The following is a 19,527-nucleotide window of genomic DNA, read 5'->3' as shown; positions in this document are numbered from 1 at the left end:
AGACCACACCTGAGGGACCAGTCTTTCAGCCCTCTGTCACTGGTTGTTGCCACCTTGGTATTCAGTCTTGTCTGTGATCCAGCAGTGTCTGTGACTCTTTCCATACAAGAGCTATATTAATTTTTATCTTTCAGAGTTTAGGGGTCGGTCTAGATCAAGCAATAATTTGAATAGTGAATCTGATGACCAAGTTCTTCCCTTCACAGTCCAGAAATATAGAGACAACATCGTCTGTTCTGATTCGGTACCTTCATATCAACATGATCTATTTACTTAGCGCACTCCCCATTCATGGCCCCCAGCACCTCTCCATAATTATCCAGGAGTCTTCTACTTGTTCAGACTACTCTAGTCTTATCACTTAATGGCTCTGATCACTGGCTCCATTGCCTATGTATGGTCTCACCCTAGTCTTTTGAATCTCATCTATATACCTTATCAATCAGCTTTTGAATCTTAATTCTTACTCAGGAATCTTGGCAGGGAATACCAGAGTCCTCGTTCTACCCCTTACCAGCTGTGTGAACTTGGATCAGCATTGTTTGATGTACAGTAGAACAGGTGATTTTTTTTTTTTTTACTTTTTAGGGTTGCACCTGCAGCATATGGAAGTTCCCAAGCTAGGGGTAGAATCGGAGCTAATCTGCCTGACTGTGCCACATGTCCGAGCCACGTCTACAACCTACACTGCAGCTCACGGCAACAACAGATTCTTAACCCACTGAGCAAGACCAGGGATTGAACGTGCATCCTCATAGATACTAGTTGGGTTCTTAACCCACTGAGCCACAGCGGGAACTCCCTAGATTAAATGATTTCTAATCATTGATCCACAGGTAAAATATTGATTATTTTAAATACTTTGGCTCCTGATTTTATGATTGATAAAATTAGAATAATATCTGCTCCAATTTTCTTTAGCGTTACTGTAAATATAGAATCAACTAACACATATGAATGTTCTTTGTAAAGTGTATTTTACATCAAAACAAAAGTATTGTGATTTCTGGATCTGGTCTCAGTTATATCATCCCTATGCGATAATATAAACCTGCAGGGAACACCTGGCTCTCAGAGCTGCATTACTTAGATGTTTCTTTCAAATCTTCCTAAACGTCATACCCTTGAATTTTCTGTGCACTAAGATATGAAATCTCAGGGCTTTGTGACATTTCTTTGATGGAAGAGAAGAAAATAACACGAGAAATCCTACCTAGGTGGAAGTCAGAAACATTAAAGTAGATAAGTACTGTATAAGAAGACATGTTCATACTCCAAACATGTGGGCTGAAGATTTGTATTGTCGCAAAGTAGGGATAGTGACCACATTCTTTCAGAACAAAGTCTAAAGATAAGACTGTGAGTCCAGCAAGAAAGAAAAGAAAAGAAAAGCTGAGCAGGACACTAGAAGCTCAAATTAGAGATTTGATTTTGTCTAATTTCAAATTAATTTTAAATCTTGTTTTGCATCAGACTCCATATATACAAAACATGTATTGACACACACACACATACACATGCCTTGTATACCCCACCCTTCTCCATGCTGAAGAAATCTTTATAATAAAATGTATAACCCTGGGTTTGCTTTAACTGAAGAATATGAAATAAATAAGAACCAGGTGACTTGCTTAATATCCCCCACTGGGCACATCTATTGGAATAAATTGTGATGGACAGAACCTTGTTCTGTATGTTAATTGGGTCAAGCCTTGTGCCCTTGATTCCAAGAGAATTTAGTAGAAAGTTAAAGCCAGAGAATAGTTGTTGTTTTAGTCACATGATGACAAACATAAATTTAATATTCTAATTAGTTGACCTAAGCTATTAGCTTTTTAAATATCATGTAAGGAGACCCAAACTAGAAAGTAACTGCTGTAATCAAACTACTGGAGAATGTAAAGTGAATAAAGACCCAAGAAAACTCTATAAATTATTGATAGTAAAATCGTCTCCTTAATTTTCATTCCTTTGGTGGAAGTTCCTTTGGCTGAATGCTGCCTGGTTGTTCTACTTTCTTTCTTCCTTTCTTCTGAGTTTTTGGCAATTCTCTCTCAAATCTGGCTTTTCAGTAAAATTTATTATTATTATTATTACTACTACTACTATTATTATTTAGTTAAGTTTGAGGGGAACAAACCTAGTTTTTGGCTGAGTCTTGGATAGAGCACAAGACTCAGAAGGAAGAGCCCTTAAGAACAGAATTAGGAGTTGCCTGGTGGCTCAGCAAGTTGAGAATCTGGCATTGTCACTACTCTGGCTTGGGTCCCAGGCCTGAGAAATTCCACATGCCTCAGGCATGGCCAAGAAAAAAATAGGAATAGAAGTAGACCTGTTTCTTAAAAAATTTTTTTTTCTGTATGGTGATGCTTCAGACAGAAAAATGACATAGCAGCACCATACTCTGTGGGTAAACAGTGGAGTAAGTCCAGGTGGTACAATTTTTTTGTTTGATCTTTTATGAGAAGAGAACTATCTAGTGAAAAGGCTTATCTAACCTCAAAAATGACTACAAGATGGAAGGGTCTGCTGTAGACGTCTGTTGCTTAACAAATAGCCTGGATCACTACATACTTAATGAATACAGACTCTTTGGTGAAAATGTCTGAGATCCCATAAGAAAAGAACTAATGTGACTATATCATCTGTGTGGGAGCAAAAAATCAGAAGGAGAGTCATCTAGAACTGAGGCATACAAACAAAAGTTTGTTTGTTTTTGTTTTTGTTTTTTTTCCCACTTAGGTAAAGAACATAGAATTGAACTGCCTCATATGGTCCAAAAGTACAAGTGACTGTTTGGTTTCTACTTTTGGTACAATTGACCTTCGTATGTGCTTTTCACTTTTCAGACTCCAGCTATCATACTGGCTATGTTTAGAGCTCACCGAATATTCCAAGTATTTCTCCCTTGCACACCCCTTTGGGTGCTTCAGGAATGTGGGTTTGGGTTGCTCCATCAGGTAAAAATCCATGACCAGCTAAAGTGTTTCCTGAAGCCAGAGGGAATACAAACGTGGAAGAAAGTAGTTATAAATACTAGCTACCACCATGTGATCAGTTTCAGAAACAAGGACTGTAATTGTCATAAGCATTTCCTCCTTGTTTTGTTATGTTTGTGTGTATAATAAGTTTAAACAAATATCTTTGTTTTCTTCCCTTTCTTTTTCCCTTATCATGTTGCATAAGATGTTGATTGATTGATTTTATGTCATAGTATTTAAGCGTTATTAACTTTGCATTATAGTATTTAAGTTGCAGGATATTGAGAAAAGTAAACATCACCCGAGGATTTTACCTTCTTTTCTAGGAAAGAAGTTAGTGAATTCTCTATTATACGCGTGAGTTTTATTATTTTAGGTGGACTGATTGACCTTGGTATTGACTTTATTTAAAGGTTAAGAATGGCTGAAGGAGATGTGTGTGGGTACCTACCTGCAAGGGACGTACTTGTGATAGTTAATTTTTTGTGTCAATTTGACCCGGTCACAAAGTGCCCAGATATTTGGTCAGACATCATTCTCGGTATGTCTTTGAGAGTGTTTCCGATAAGGTTAACATTTAAACTGGTAGCTAAACTTAGTCAAGCAGATTGTTCTCCCTAATGTGAGTAGGCCTCATCTAATCGGTTGAAGGTTGGACAAGTCTTACCTCCGCTGAGTGAGAGAGAATTCTTCCCGCCTGACTGCCTTCAAACAAGGACATCATTTTCTTCCCCCTTTCCTGCCTTTGGACTGGAACTAAACTATTGGCTTTCCTGGTCTCTAGCTCTGCAGCTTGCTAATTCATCAAACAGATCCTGGGACTTCTCACCTCCCTCATCACATAAACCAATTCCTGATAATATAGCTCTTGACGACTGGATCGATAATCCATCGATTCATCAGTCCGTCTATGTCCTATTGATTCTGTTTCTCTGAATAAGCCTGACTAACAGATTTTGGTATCAGGAGCGGGATGCCTCCTCCATCCCACCCTCTGTTGCACTGAACATGGAAATCATGACTGCATATGGCATACCTCTAAATGGAAGACGTCTGACCTGTCTCAGATTTCACCTGAGCAAGAAACGAACCTTTGTTTGGCACATCATTGAGACAGATAACATCAAGTATCCTAACCTACATTTGGGGACATATTCTCACTTTAATCCAGAGATTAAAACTAAGGCAGTCCATAATGTACAATTCCAATATATTAAAGCATTTTATGTGATGAGTACAAATAAATCTTAAATACAACTGCTAAGCCACTGTTCCTAGAAAATGCTCTCACTTATGCAGGCATAACCACCAGGCTCTTCATGATTCCCACATGTTTTCTAGGACATCCCCCAACAAGTGTTACAACCCAAACTATAAGCCATAGTACATCATGTTCTGCTTCTGCTCTGGATCTTCCTTTTAAAGAATGATGCTCAACAAGGCACTTAAAAAGCCTTTACGGGGAGTTCCCGTCGTGGCGCAGTGGTTAACAAATCTGACTAGGAACCATGAGGTTGCGGGTTCGATCCCTGCCCTTGCTCAGTGGGTTAAGGATCCGGCGTTGCTGTGAGCTGTGGTGTAGGTCGCAGACGCGGCTTGGATCCCGCGTTGCTGTGGCTCTGGTGTAGGCCGGTGGCTACAGCTCCGATTGGACCCCTAGCCTGGGAACCTCCATATGCCGCAGGAGCGGCCCAAGAAATGGCAAAAAGACAAATAAATAAATAAATAAAAAGCCTTTACATTGCTGTTACCCCTTATAAGAATATTTGCACCACGAAGGCTGCCTGTCAATGTTATCAAATCCACACTGTTGTGAGATTTTCAGCTTAAGTGGTAAGAACTGCCTTCCCCCAATTTTTTTGCTAACTTTTGTCACCTGGACCCCAAAACGAAATGTGCTATACACAAGTTTCCAGTCTCTCATCAAAATAGCTTCTCAAACACTGAGTGAGCAAAAACAATAATAAAAGTAGAGATTGAAGGAACAAAACTTTGCTATTCTCCTCCATTCCTTTTCTTCTCTACTTCAACAAAACTGCTTCTATTTTATTGTTTTCCAAAATAAAAGCCCACATTTAGTTAAATGAATTAACCCATATACTGATGTATGGTACAAGTAAATATGAAAAAAATAGTAATTACAAATTATTTTTCAATATTAAAATTAAAACTATTTTATGACTGACACAGATGTAAATCTTTTCCTCAATTAGTCTACATTTTATCTAATACTTCTCTGTACCTGATTGCAACCATGATGAGCCATTCTTCTCACCTTTACATCAGTTTTCTATGACATATGGGAATATGTACACTGTCACCTAGTCATATAAATGAACTAAGTTACCTAAGCATTGAAATAAATACAAATTATAAAAGAATCAAAAGAACCAGTAATATTTAATGCTCCCAGACATCAGAAGACACCACAACTTTAATTATGTCCCTCAATAATTATTTGCAATGGTTCAGCTGAGAGTAATTCCAAAAGAAAGATAAAATCTGCAAAAAAGGAAAATGATTCTATATGCAGCTTACAATTAATTTTCCCTACTATAATTATAGTGACTGCATTTTTGTCTAATTATTATTGAAAAGATAACATTACCCAGCACTCAGGGACATTGAATTACTTGAAAATGAATTCCTTCAGAAGAATATTGTAGTCAAGATAAAATTGCTATATCGTTCCCCAAATTTCTAAATGATGCCATTATACACTAATGATACATATAGACATATTTTCTAAAACATGTATCTATATTAAAAAACCACTATATTAATCTTTATTCATTGTCATGAATATGAAGCTTAGAGTACTGATGTTTTATTTTACGTTCTGCTCACCAGTTAATACATAGCAGTGTACCAGAGGGTTTCACAATGTGAAACTCATCAACTTTCTTAAGTAGTGCTCTTACAAGATGACTGAATGCCCAAAGAGCATTTTTTTCTTGGTTTTCTCTTATTTACTATCCAAAAGTATGAAGCACCAGTACCTGCAGAAGGAGATGAGAAATAATAGAATATCTAGGAGCATATCTAACAGGAAAGTACACAGTGACAGTACAATAACAATTTATTTTTAATGGTGGTTGCTTAATTGGTTATGATTTTAGATGACCTCTCCATGCTATTGTGTTGTCATCCTTTCTCTTCATCTCTTTTGTTTTTCAGGAAAGATGTAGAGCCTGAGGGTTGATGAATGCCTTTGATTTTGATTAATATTGGAATCTGATATTGAGAGAAATTATCTTAATGTCTGCCATCACCTCCAGGATCCTGCAAATGAGCAGCTGTTTCACTGAGGTAAGTCTTGACTGTTTTTTTTGTGTTTTGTTTTTTTTTTAATTCTCAAACATGCTATTGTGACATTTCTTTCACCTTTAGAAATTGTAGGTTCTCAGCATGGCTTTTAGGTTTTTCCATGTCACATCTTAAAAAAAATAGATCACCTAGAATTTCTTTTCATTTAATTTTGCTTGTTTTTTTCTCTCCTTGCACTCACCAAGGCATAGGACAACTTAGAGTATATTTCTATTTATTTCCTAAACTGATGGTCTTGATTTTTATTCTGAACTGTACTGAAAGGAGTAATTATCTCCCCTGGGAAAACTAGTTACCGTTTGGGGATAAGCCATCCTCTGGTTTCACTTAAAATAGTTGCAATATGGTTTGCTTAGGATGTGTTGAAACCTTCATGGCAGCAGAATTCAGCATCTTTAAAATTAAGTGGCAGCAATTTAACCATGTTATAGGAAAGTTGATGAGCATTTTTCAAAAGTAGAGTGTAAAAGCAGAAATTAACAAAATGGGCAAATATGGAAACTCACAGTGTTTCCTCAAATCAGTCCTAAGACAAGAAAGGAAAATCAATACATATCAATTTCCTTTTCTCAACATGATTTAAAATAAAATTATACAAAGAGATTTGATTTGTTTCCCTTATCAAATGAAAATAGGATGGCCTTAGGTAGTCAGTTGAAAAGTGTAGTGAAAGAACTAAGACAGTAAAGATGCTAACTACTTTTTACCTAATTAAGGATTGAGTATATAAAAGCCTGCCCAAAGTAGATATGCATTAAGCTTTCAAATACCACTAGTTCATAGCACAACACTAAAAGATTTATGAATTTAGAGTGAATGTCAGGGTATGGAAATTAATTTGGAGAAAATATCAGAAGTTTTATTTTATATATATCCATCCATCCATATGCATATATACATAAGCTGAGAGTAGTCTGTGCTTGACCAATTGTAATTGCTTAAATCTTGCTCCATTTTATCTTTTTTCCTAGACCTTTCCTTCACGGTTTACTTTAGTAACTATTTACGCTGAATATTTTTTTAGCAGTTTTATGTTTATAGAAAAGCACACTTGGTTATGAAAACATTGATTTGATATCCTGCTTCCTAACCTAGGTAGATGAATAGTGAGGTTAACTCACTATCCCAAATGATAGTAACAATTTGTATTTCAAGCAGAGTTCTAAAAGTCTTGGCTTATTTGAAAGACTTAACATATTTTCATAAAGATACATTGCAAAAACCACCCCCTAAGTCAGAGACTAACAAAATGTACATTAAAATAGCTATGAAGATGGGGTGAAATAAATAGAACCCCAGCAGCAAATCAATGGAATGGTCAGTGATGGGGCCGATAGAGTAAAGAGATAGATCCTCAAGAGAAACAACCCATAAATGAATGGTCAGAAGCCTAGAAGAGCAGCAAGATAAGCTCATCTCCTGGGGCAAGGTCAAACTAAACCTCTTATATTGGGACGATAAAATAAGGCAAACACAAGGCAGTGTGTGTGGCAAGTTATAGTATGCTTATGTATTATAGGAAGTTTTGTACTCAATTTGGTAATAGTATATTTCTCTCTAAATGTGATTAATATACAGCCGTTATAAGTATCATGGCTATGCTACTTGTAGTTTTTTATGTACTGATACGGATGAGGTTGTCAAGGGGAATGTTGTGGGAGCTCATGAAACCGTACAGATCCCACCCTGAGTTTTATGCTCTCTGAGGGAGCCCATTACACATTCTGAGAGAAACGTTGCTGCTAAAGATCCACAGTATCTAGACACACTGGCCTTAAGTGAACTACGTGTCTGCCTGTTATGTTCTCGCAGGAGGTTCCTTCCAAGTACAGCACCCCATTGCCTCAAGTCTTATTTCTCTAGAAAGAGAGCGAGACAGCTGGGGTCAAGCTCATGTTCCGGTTCCAACCCTTCCTCCACTCATCAAATAGCTACTCAGTACTGTAATACACACTCATTTCTATGTCGGGAGACGTGAAACAGGAGTCTTTATCAAAATGTATAGTGTTTTGATGGGGGTGCTCTGTGTGCAGAAAACCATATGTAACCTGTTTCTCATAGGCAACTCAGCCTTTGAGATGAGAAAAGACTAAAATATCTGCTATGAAAGATACATCCTCACAACTCTTCAGGGTACTGTAGCCTCCCTTTAAATTTTCCCAAATGGTTTTGGGACTTCCATCTGGCCTTATTCTTATCGTAGCATTTATCACAATGAATTAAAACTGTCCCTTTCTATGAGGCCTCCCAATATGCTGTAAGCTCCTTGATGAAGAGGTATCATCTTGGATTTATCATTCAAACCCTGTATCTAGTTCATGAGAAGTTTCCACCTTCTCTCGTTGTGAAATAATCTCTATTTCAATTCTTTCTCACCAAATAATCTCTATTTCAACTCTTTCTCACCAAATAACCTCTATTTCAACTCTTTCACTACCACAACCCTACCCCCAAGTTCCCACCATCTTTTGTTTGGGTTCATCTAGTAACCACCTACGTGGTCTCCTTGATTCTTTTCTTATTCTCTCCAGTCTACCCTATAGAATGCAGCCAGAGTCCAGGCATTGGTGGTATAGTGGTTAGCATAGCCGCCTTCCAGAGTGCGGCTAGAGCTGTGCTGCTAAAACTTATATTTAAGTCATTGTCCATGCTAAATGCCTAGGTAATTCCTATGTAAAGGAGGATAAAGGCCAAACCCCTTACCCACTTACTTCCCTAGCATGTTTATTTTCTTTTTTCCCTTACTTCATACACTTCAGGGAAAGTGGCTTTCATTGTCTTTCCTGAACATTCTACATTAGTGCCAGCCAGGGTCTTCGTCCTTGGCTCCCCTCCTGCTTGAATTCTCTGTGCCAAGATCCTTGCATAGCCACCTCCTTCTAGTCACTCAGCCCTCAAGTCAAATGTGTTCCTCCCAAGATCTTCCTTGACCCGCCTTTCCCCAGTCACTCTTCCTCATATTTTCCTACTTTATTTTTTACAGCACGTTTTGTTATCATAAATTATCATATTTGTTAATGTGTTTATTGTGTATCTCATCTCACTTGAAGATAAATTCCTTGAGCATAGAGACTGTATCCGATTACCGTATTCTCAGTTCTTGGATCTGTACCTGGTAAATAGCAGATGTTTAAAGAATATTTTTGTTTATTAAATAAAATGGTAAAGAGCTTGCTTGTTAAGCACTCTACCTCAGTGGTTAGCACAACACCAGGCACATTCCGGACATATAAGAAATGCTTACTGATTGAATTAGTATATTCCATAAGGATTAATTTTCTTGACAATTATGTGGTGTCATGGGTTGAATTGCATCCCCCCCCAAAAAAGATTTGTTGTATTCCTAACCCCTGGTGCCTGTGAATATGATCTCATTTGGAAACAGTGCCTTTGCTGATGTAATTAAGTTACCATGAGGTCATTCTTTATTAAAGTGGCCCTTAATTCAGTTTGACTAGTATTCTTATAAAAAGAGAAGAGACATAGAGACAGACACAGAGGCAGAACAGCACTTGAAAATGGAGGCAAAGACTACAGTGGTATGTCTTCAAGCCAAAGATTGTCACCAACATCAGAAGCGAAGAGAAAAGCATGGAACAGCCTCCTCCTCAGAGCTCTCCAGAAGGAACCAATCTTGCCAGCACTTTGATTTTAGATTCTGGCCTCCATGAGAGTGAGAGAATAAATTCCTGTTGTTGTAAGCCACACCGTTTGTGATACTTTGTTAGGGCTGCCCTGGGAAATGAATGAATATGGCAAAGATTAAAAAGAAGAGGAAGGAAGCTGAGTGAGGATTAAAATGTGAGAAGCAAATTTCCTTTACATCGTTCCCTTTATGACATGAAGGCGTGTTCTCGTTTTCATTATTTACTAGTCACGTGACTTTAAATGTACATTTTAACCTCTTTGAGGCTGTTTTCTCATTTGTAAAATGTGGTTTATAAGGCCCATCCCATAGGGTTATTGTGATAGTGGTATAGTTAACCTATGTAATGAAGCTTAGGATAGTGTCCAGCATGTAGTGAATATTCAAAAAGTATTAACCATTATGCTTACGCAGGGACTGAAAACTGGGACTATGAGTAAAGATTTGTCCTATAGCCATTAGCTACATAAATTCTCCATTTCACTCAACAATTTATTTCTCCAGCAAACATTTATGAGTCCCAAGTGCTGTTCTCACTTTGTTCCAATGCCACGTTGAATTCTTAGAAGGCAGCTATGCTCACCACTCTACGACTAATGCCCAATGCCACGTCGAGCTCTTTAGTAGAGTTTCCTCAGAATCTTCTCTTTTCAAGGATTAAGGAATCTGGTGTCAGATTTCAGCTCAAAATAAGGCTCAACATGTTATAGTAAGAATTATTTTCTGTCTAAACTTAGAAATACTCATGAGATAATGATTTACCTGAGTCTACATAATTCATTAGGAGGATGTTGATGAGATGCATAAATAAATCTGGTAAAGCAGGTACATTGCTCTCTGTAGTGGATACTATAACATGCTGCCCAGGACCCCTTTCAGAACTGAAGCACATAATTCCCCAGCGGCGGCACGTGTTTCTGACAAGTGTTGTCAGTCTCTCCTGGGAAGTGCTTTATCTGAATAAAAGCCAATTAAACTAAAGCCATGCCTTCTTCCATGGGGAAGCCTTCATCCAAGATCAGCTATTGCGAGGGTACAAAGATTCAGTTCCTCCTCCCCGGTTCAGGACAACTCTGAAGGATCACCCCATGTCAGGGTTAACCCATGGGATCAGCTGAGATCTTTTCTGAGTTTGATTGAAGTGACCTTTCCCCTCTGTCACATCTTTTTCCCTTCTCTTTTCCCGTAGGTATTGAGCCCAAGAGCATTTCCTAATAGCTTTCTTATATTCAAATCTCTATCTCTTCAGGGAGAAACTAACTTCAACAACATCATCTGAGCCAAACCAGTCAAACTCACACAAATTGATTAGCTCACATGAGCTTTTACAACCTCAATGCATTCCAGAAAAAAATGTGTATCTTTGGTCTAAATATGAATAAGATGAGAGCATTTGCCACAGGGGAAAAAAGTAAAAAGGAAAAACAATTGTCTGTAATTTATTCACATAAAAATAAAATGTGAATGCATCTTCCTTTCAAAGTATCATTCAACAGTTCAGTCTCACAGTGAAATTTGCAAGTCAAAAATTATTGCTTTTTATGTTGATAGACATATAAAAATGGATGAATGGAAGGGAAGCAGAAGATGTCATAACCCTTGCTAATACCACCTTTACATTTCTATGGCACATTGGCATTTATAAAGCCTTTCATATGCTTGCTTTAATTTGAATTTTATTCTAGAGCTGACAGAGGCAAAAAATGGGTATCATTATTCCCTTTGCAGAAATTAGAACACTGAGCTTGAGGTTTTTTCCTTAATGTCCAATGGAAGAGCTAAGAATCCATGCTGATCTTCTAACCAAACGCCCGTTACTTCTTGACTCTCCCTGCATAAAACACCTAAGACGTAGAGAAGCATATTGTTTAGGAAATAATGAAAAAGTTTTGGTTACACGGTCAGATATCTGTAAGGTGGTATTGACTCTGAATTCATTAGCACTGAAGAACGGTGAGGAGACTGTGAAAAGGGGATTAAATAAAAAGATTGCCTAAGAAGACTCTGTTGTCCCTGCTACTCTGTCCAGATGCCAAAGCTAGCATTCATTTTTCAGTGGAATGTGCTTTACATGCATTAAATAAATTCATTCCCAGAACAACCCTATGAGGTAGGTGCTAGGTAGCATACTGGAAATCAGTGCAGTCGTGAAGGTCCAGCATTATGGCGGGCTTGCTTTTCAAATCCTGCCTCCATGCCTGTGAGACCCTGGTCAGAACTTGACATCTTAAATGTGCTCTAAGCATCAGGTGTCTCTTCTACAAAGGGGGGTGTAGGTGTATAAGTACTCCTCCTTTATTATGTTATCATGAAGATTAAGAGAGTTAAGTATGAAAAGTACACAGCCCATAATACAACCTCAATAAACAATAGCTGTATCCTTCTTACAGAGGAAAGAATATAGGTGGAGTAAGATTGATAACCTGCCCTGGAACATATAGCTTGTTAGTGCAGTGGATTTTCCAGATTAGAAGATCCCCTTAGCCTAATATTTATTTTGCGATGGACTTTACCATTAGGGTAATGAGACATTGTTGGGACATATAGCAAGTGGTCCCTGCAGCCACATTGTAATTGCAACATGGCTCAGTCGGAACTAAGAGAGGGACCCTTCTGCTGTTCTCCAATTCAGCAAAAAGCCAACATTTTCAAGGGCCTCTCTCCCTAATGGTACTCCAGGACCCTGGTTGGCAGCCACTGTCTTAAGCTACTGATGTCACAGGTATATGTAGAGGCTGGTGATAGATGCGAGGGAGAAAATGGAATCCATCTGTCGTTTGTGGATTTGACAGATGGATTCAAACTCAGAAAATACAGGAATCCAGTGTGTGAAGGAAGACTTGTTCAGGACATATTTCATATCTAATACATTCATTTTCAAAGCACTGTAGCTTTTCTATGCTTGAATTAAACCTTTTTTTAGTTCTCCAAAAACACCACTATTAAACTGATCTTAATTAACACTCTTTCTGTTAACTAGAATGATCTGAAATTCTGAATCCATCATGCAAGACATAAATGAAATTGGACTGCACACTAAAAACATGCATATTTCACTGTTGTACATTTACCTAGATCATCTTTACAGCAATTAAATAGTGAATGTGTGACAAAATTACCATAGTGGGTTCTCTGCCTAATTTCAAGGTTGAAGTATCTTTCTATCACAAATGTAAGTAAAATCTTAGAATGCTAGGGAACAGAATGGGAATTAATGTCTCTTTCTGTTGTTTTGATTTCCACACATTTGATGGCTTTGTGTAATTTGGATAATTGTAAGTTTTCAGCATGCTGATAAGGTTCACCTACATTACTCATCTGCATGAAGTGCAGATCCATTAAAACTTCTCTTGAAAAAAAAAACTCATCACCCCATCCCTCAGCAAAAGGTCTTAGGTTACTACTAACTGTATCTGCTGTTTTACTAGGGAATCTCATCAGTAAATTTCTATCAGTCCTTTCCTTTCTGTTCTTCTTATCCTGACCTAGTCTTTGTTCTCTTGTTCTTTGATTACTCTACTTTGAACATTTATTTCAGGAAAGCCTTTAATAGATATAACCATTATTGAAGGAGATTGTTAATTCTAAGGTGGCTAAATTTACTGGTAACACCAAAAATGCCTACATAGAAATCCATTTACGATGAAATGCAGAGGAACTTTTTTGGGGGGTGGGGCTGCTAAACCCACGGCATGTGGTGGTTCCCAGGCTAGGGATTGAATCAGAGCTGTAGCCACTGGCCTACACCACAGCCACAGAAACGTGGGGTCCAGGCCACATCTGCAACCCACACCACAGCTCATGGCAGCCTCGGATCCTTAACCCACTGAGTGAGGCCATGGATCTAATCCGCAACCTCACAGTTACTAGTTGGGTTCATTAACCACTGAGCCATGACGGAAATTCCCTTGAATAATTTCTTAAAGTGGAAAAATTGGTTTCTTTCTTCATCTTGTCCTATAAGAAACATGTGATGGCTAATTGTATGTACCAGTTTGGTTGGGCCACTGTGCCCAGATAGGTAGCCAAATGTTAGTCTGACTGTTTCTGTGAGGATTCCTTGAATGAGATTAACATTTAAACCAGTGAACTTTGAGTAAAGCAGATTTCCCTTCCTAATGTAGATGGACTTCATTCAATCAGTTGAAGACTTGAATAGAACAAAATATCGACCTCCCCCAAGTAAGAGGGAATTCTGCTGTGGAGGCCTGTGGACTTGAACTGCAGGTCTGGCCACTCTCTGGGTCTCCAGCTGCAGATCCACCCTGCAGATCTTAGATTGATGAGCTTCCATACTAACCTAAGGCACTTCCTCAGACTCTCAATCCCCCCTCTGTCTCTCTCTCCCTCTCTCTCTCTTTCTCTCTCTCTCTCTCTCTCTCTCTCTCTCTCTCATACTTTACTCTGTTTTATTTTCTTCATAGACCGAATCAGTATTGGTATTATATTTATTTGTTCATTTTTAATGCATGTCATTTGGGCATTTAAAAGCCACCTAGAATGCATTATTCAGTGGCCTGAAAATCATTTATTAATTTATTTATCAGTCAAACATTTTACAGACACCATGTCAATAAGGGGCATTATAATTGAAGGCTATTCATCAGAAGGTCACATTTAGTAGGGGAAGAGAGAGAGGAGCTTGTCGGACCACTAAAGGCAGAGAGAACCAAATCTCATTGGTAAATTTAAGCCAGAAAGGAAAACTGGAGGAGAAGCTCAGCGGCAAATGGAGAGAGAGACAAGAAAAGATACAGAAGAGAGAGGGTGACCCAAGCTGTGCCACTGGGAAAGGAGTGCTGAACAAGCCAATCTAGTAAACACGGTGATTTGAGATCATCATCCTACTAGATGGCAAGGCTCAGCGGGGCAGTGGAAAGAGGCATCAGAATGAGCAGAAGATAAAACTAAAAAAAGTGTTATATCCACAGTTGAGAGTGTGTAGTACTTCTGGCAAGGTAATTGTAAGTAGTATACAGGTAGATTTCTTGAGAAATTATTAGTTGGGTATTTGCTAATGTGTACTAGAATACCATAATTAACATGTCAAAATGACGGTTTTACAATATTATGAGTTAGAACCATGCGGAATTTTAAAAAACATCATTTTAGGAACAACAAAAAATGAGTGTATGACTTTACAGACAATATGCAACCATGCTCAAAAATGTTCGTGAAGGAAGGGGAAAAAAAAGGATTTAGAATATGAGCTTAAAGAAAATGGAACATATTTTGCCTCCACACCATTTTCCTGAAAAGTGTCCCTATTTCAACACAAACTCGAGGCCTGGATCCTTAGCCATGTTGCTTTCTTCCCATAACCTGCTTTCCAAATTCTAACACTATCCTTCTTGACTTAAGCTCAGTACAAAGGAGCGGGCCTTGGACTTAGATGTATAAACCACCCCTGTGCCACTTAGCAGATGCACAACTTACAGGAAGATACCTAACTCCTCTGCCTGCCAGCCCCCACCCCCCCCCGCGCCAAATATAAGGATTGAATATGTGCCGGTTGAGTCTGACCTCAGTCGGCTCCCCCAGCCACCTTCCCTGGCCCCCCACTACCATTTCATCCCTTCTGCTTTCCACCACCTCCCGCCTGGTTGTTCTCAGATTCCAGCATCTGTCAGAATCACCTAGGCTCTTGGAAAAATGCAGCTTCCTGGGACCATACCCTGAAGTTCTGATTCCTATAGGTCTGTGGTGGGCTCTGATAATGAGCATGCTAGCAAGTACCACCCTTGAGCTTCTAAAGCAAAGGCGATATATTAGGAAATACTCCTCAGCTCACAGTATCAGCGTGCGAGTTACTAAAGGGGACACATAGTTGTCAAGTTACTAATATTGTTCAGCCATGTCTGCATCTGTGGCCCCTCCGTTCCTATCCTCTCTGTCTCCTAACTCTCTAGTCCTACTTGTTTATTGTCCCACTTCCTTTTTTCTTTTCAAGGTGGTTTAGTCCGTCCACACATCTTGGCCTCTCCAGCTCATCTACCACATCTTCAATCCTGTAGCTCTTTGCCATCCCCGCCAGATCAAAGAAAGGCCATTACTATTACCATTGAAAAGGGCACATAACAAGCTACACTCCACATCTACCTTCAGGTGGAGATACCGCAGTGGAGATACAGCAGATGGCTTTGAACCCCAAACCTCCAGTCCATAGACTTCTGTGTCTCCAGAAACTGGAGCAAATCCGACTAACCCCAGATACTTGTTCAGCTGCCTCTTGCAGCTGCTCTCAAAGCCTGTGTGTAGCTAATCAGTGATGCACTGCTCAAAAAAGCCAATAGGGTTAATATCTACTTCTAGGGGGAAATACAAGGAGAGGGAAGCAGAAAAGAGCCATAATTAGGAGACCGGGGGAGGGTCCTCTTTTCTTTCCCCCTGACATAATCGAAACTGATGAGGGAGTCCTTGGCACGCACAGGCTGCAGTGCTGGGCTTGAACAGTGTTCTCATAGGACATAAAGGAGGACAGAGGCAGCCTTCTCCTCCACCTCCCCTTTGCTGAAGCTTGTTCTCCTCCCTCAAGTCCTCCCTGAAGAGCTGAGTACAAGCTCTTTTTATGCACATGCATCCTGCGGAGGGCTGCAGAGTCACACACCAGCCCAGGAAAACAACACCCAGCACACGATACACACATTGTTTTGATTGAGACATTGCTGTTTGAAATGCCTTTATTTCTGCCTCTCGTAAATACTCCTCCACAGTGGAAGAAAAAAATAACAAATGCATTGTAAATAGAGGCTCAGACGTCTTACACTTAAATTACAGTCACGTTATCCCAGTCCTATCCGATCTTTCAATTATAGTCATTAATTGAGGATGTAACCCAGAAACAATTACATCCATGAAATTCTAATGAGTCTCCTGTAGTTAATATAAAAAGAAAACAATGGGAAATTCATGCTGATGCTGGAGTCTAATCCAATTCTGTCGATTAAAATAAAGAACAGCATTTTTGTAACATGTAAATCTGATTCTTTTTCCTCTACCCAGTTTCATTTCTCAGGGAATGACAGACTCTCTGCATAGATTTGCTTATCTAATAAGTTTATCGAGCTACTCTCTCTCAATTATGTCCAGAGCACATCTTGAAAATTCACCAGTGGGGAATACACTTTGCTCAGGGATTTATCTTTCAGAGAATCTCATTTTTCCACAGGAACAGTCCATTCTTTATTTACTTGACTTAAGTGGGAATATCCTTCATTTCTTCACTACGGCAAAAATAATCATGTTGTCATTTGGAAGAGCATGATAGCAGCTTAGTTCTGAATCTCTCTGCTTCTCCTGGAAATAGAGCAAAAAGGTAATGAAACGAAAAAGAACAACAACAGCATCACAAGCTCTATTTTCACTTAAAATAGGAGACAAAGAAAACCCACAAACGTCATGCTGCCAAAAGCAACTGAGACCAGCAGAGCCAGGCAGGAAGGCCCCAGAGCAGCTGTGATGCAGTGGTTGGGAAAATTGGAAAGTGTTGACACTGCAGGGGCCCATCCCAGAAACCAACACCAAAATACGTTATCTGCTCTCCACAAGGCAAAGATCCCAAACTCTGGGCAAAATGCTTCAAACAGCATTGAAAGGCATTTGGGCCTGAGCACTGAGAACAGAAGGAAGGCTGAGCATTGCCTAGAGATGAGTGCAGAGAAGAGTATATTTAGAAAATGCCAGTAAAAATCCACTTTCTAGAAGTAAGTGGATCATAGCAAAGCAAGACTTGTGTCCCTTGGTAGCAGTGGCCAACAAAATAAACAGAGGAGACACCGGACTGGAGGGGGAAGCCCTCCAGAGGCAAGTTAGATTCCGAGCAGCAACAGAAGGATGCTGACATAAAAGTACCACACGACAAGGAAAGATTTTGGAGCCCAGGGCTGTTCTTCAACATACACTCACTCCTGATTTTTTTTTTTTTTTTTCTAAAAACTGAGATAGTTGGCTGAGATATCTGTTCCATATTATACTGGTGTCCATACCTTTCTAGCAAAAGTTGTGACTCAGGTAAGCCCTTCCGGCTCCCACCCCACTCCATTTCATGCTCACATCCAGGAACATTTTGCTCTCATTTATATCCAAAAAAGAAAAAAGACAAAAAATAGAAAAAGAGCTAAGAAAAAAATTTGAAAATATAGAGAAATGTTCCGATACAAAGGAACAGTCACTAAAAAGACTTCTGTGCTATTTAACAGGTTAAAAATTATAATCCAATATTCCAATAAGAATTTTAAAAAATAACCGAATTATTTCCAACTGTGAAGAATGTTTACAAAGCAGAAATACAAAAATTCTGGAATAACAGTCAGACTATGAGAAGAAATGGCTAGAAAACCAGATAAGGAAAAATTGAATTAACAGAACTCAGGAAAAGAAAAGGACAAAGTTATTTCAAAAATAAAGAAAACAAAAATGACATGAAGACTTTAGTTAAGGGTCTGACAGATAGAAATAAGGAAAACAAGCAAGGAGATGGAAGCAAATAAATCTTAAATGGCAGATATAGAAGACAAAGGAAATTTAGTATGTGCATAGTTGACATTTCCAAGGAAGAAAAACAATGAAAGAGAATTAATATTACAAAATATATTTTTTAAATGTTTGGACTGAAGTATGTGAATCCCTAAATTGAATATGTGTACCAAGACAAATTGGCCCCAAGACATAGCCTAATAAAATTATTGGGCTTTAAAGAAAAAGTTCACTGGATAGACAATAACATCAATACTCTCATAAAGGAAAAAAAAGTCTCATATCTGCTATTGGCTGAATGTTTGGAACCCCCCTAAAAATTCATACCTTAAATCCAAATACCTAGTATGATGGTATTAGGAGGTGGGACCTTTGGGGTGATTGGGTCATGAGGGCGGAGCTCTGACAGATGGAATTAATTCTCTTACAAGCATTCCTAGCTGATTCTCCATGTAAGGATACAACAAGAAAGTCTGCGGTCCAGAAGAGGGCCCTCACCCAGCCATGCTGATACCCTGATCTTAGATTTCCAGTCTTCAGATATGTGAGAAATAAATTTCTGTTATTCCAGTCTCTGGTATTTTGTTAAAGTAGCCCAAACAGGCTAGGACAGTATTAGACTTTTCAAACAGTATCTTTTAATGCCAGAAGACAGTGGAGCAACATATACAGGGTGTTTAAGGAAAGACAGCTATAAAAGAAAATCAAGAGTGGTGATCTTAATATCAGATCATGTAGAAATAAGACCAAAAAGTATTTTTTTTAAAAAAAAAGGAGAAAGAAAAAGACAGGTACTTTATAATAGTTAAGAATGTGGTTCAGAATGAAAATGTGATGGTAATGATTATTTACATATCAAACACCATAGAACAACTTTAAAAAGGGGGAAACTGTGGATAAAATATTGTCTTTTCAATTGTAGCATTTTTAATTAATGGGAACAAAGAGGCATTTCTTCTACAGTCAGGAAGAAGGCAAGGATATCCCAGAGTCACCATTACATTTAAAATTAAGGCTCATAGCCAACACGCAAGAGTAAAAATTTAGAGTAAAAAAAAAAAAAAAAAAACTCAAAAATTGGAATACAAGAGGTAAAAC

At 38.6% G+C, this 19,527-nt stretch overlaps 1 long non-coding RNA gene across 7 annotated transcripts in view; it reads left to right on the top strand.

Moving 5' to 3' along the window:
- LOC146403579 (uncharacterized) overlaps window positions 1–19,527 on the top strand; it is a 408,191-nt gene that overhangs the window by 225,061 nt on the left and 163,603 nt on the right. For 6 of the 7 annotated variants that reach the window (XR_014804460.1, XR_014804461.1, XR_014804464.1 and 3 more), the window contains one exon: window positions 6,159–6,290. This is a non-coding gene — a long non-coding RNA (uncharacterized LOC146403579). Of the gene's footprint in view, window positions 1–6,158; window positions 6,291–19,527 lie in introns of those variants that run through there. The other variant, XR_014804473.1, reaches the window with a different exon arrangement.

Source organism: Sus scrofa, chromosome 5, assembly GCF_054392235.1.
Source record: "Sus scrofa isolate SSC_HxYL_T2T_F1_AM1 chromosome 5, Sscrofa_HxYL_maternal_Yorkshire_Landrace_v2.0, whole genome shotgun sequence".
Taxonomy (NCBI): Eukaryota; Metazoa; Chordata; class Mammalia; order Artiodactyla; family Suidae; genus Sus; species Sus scrofa.
This window is presented reverse-complemented; position numbering and strand designations above follow the sequence as displayed.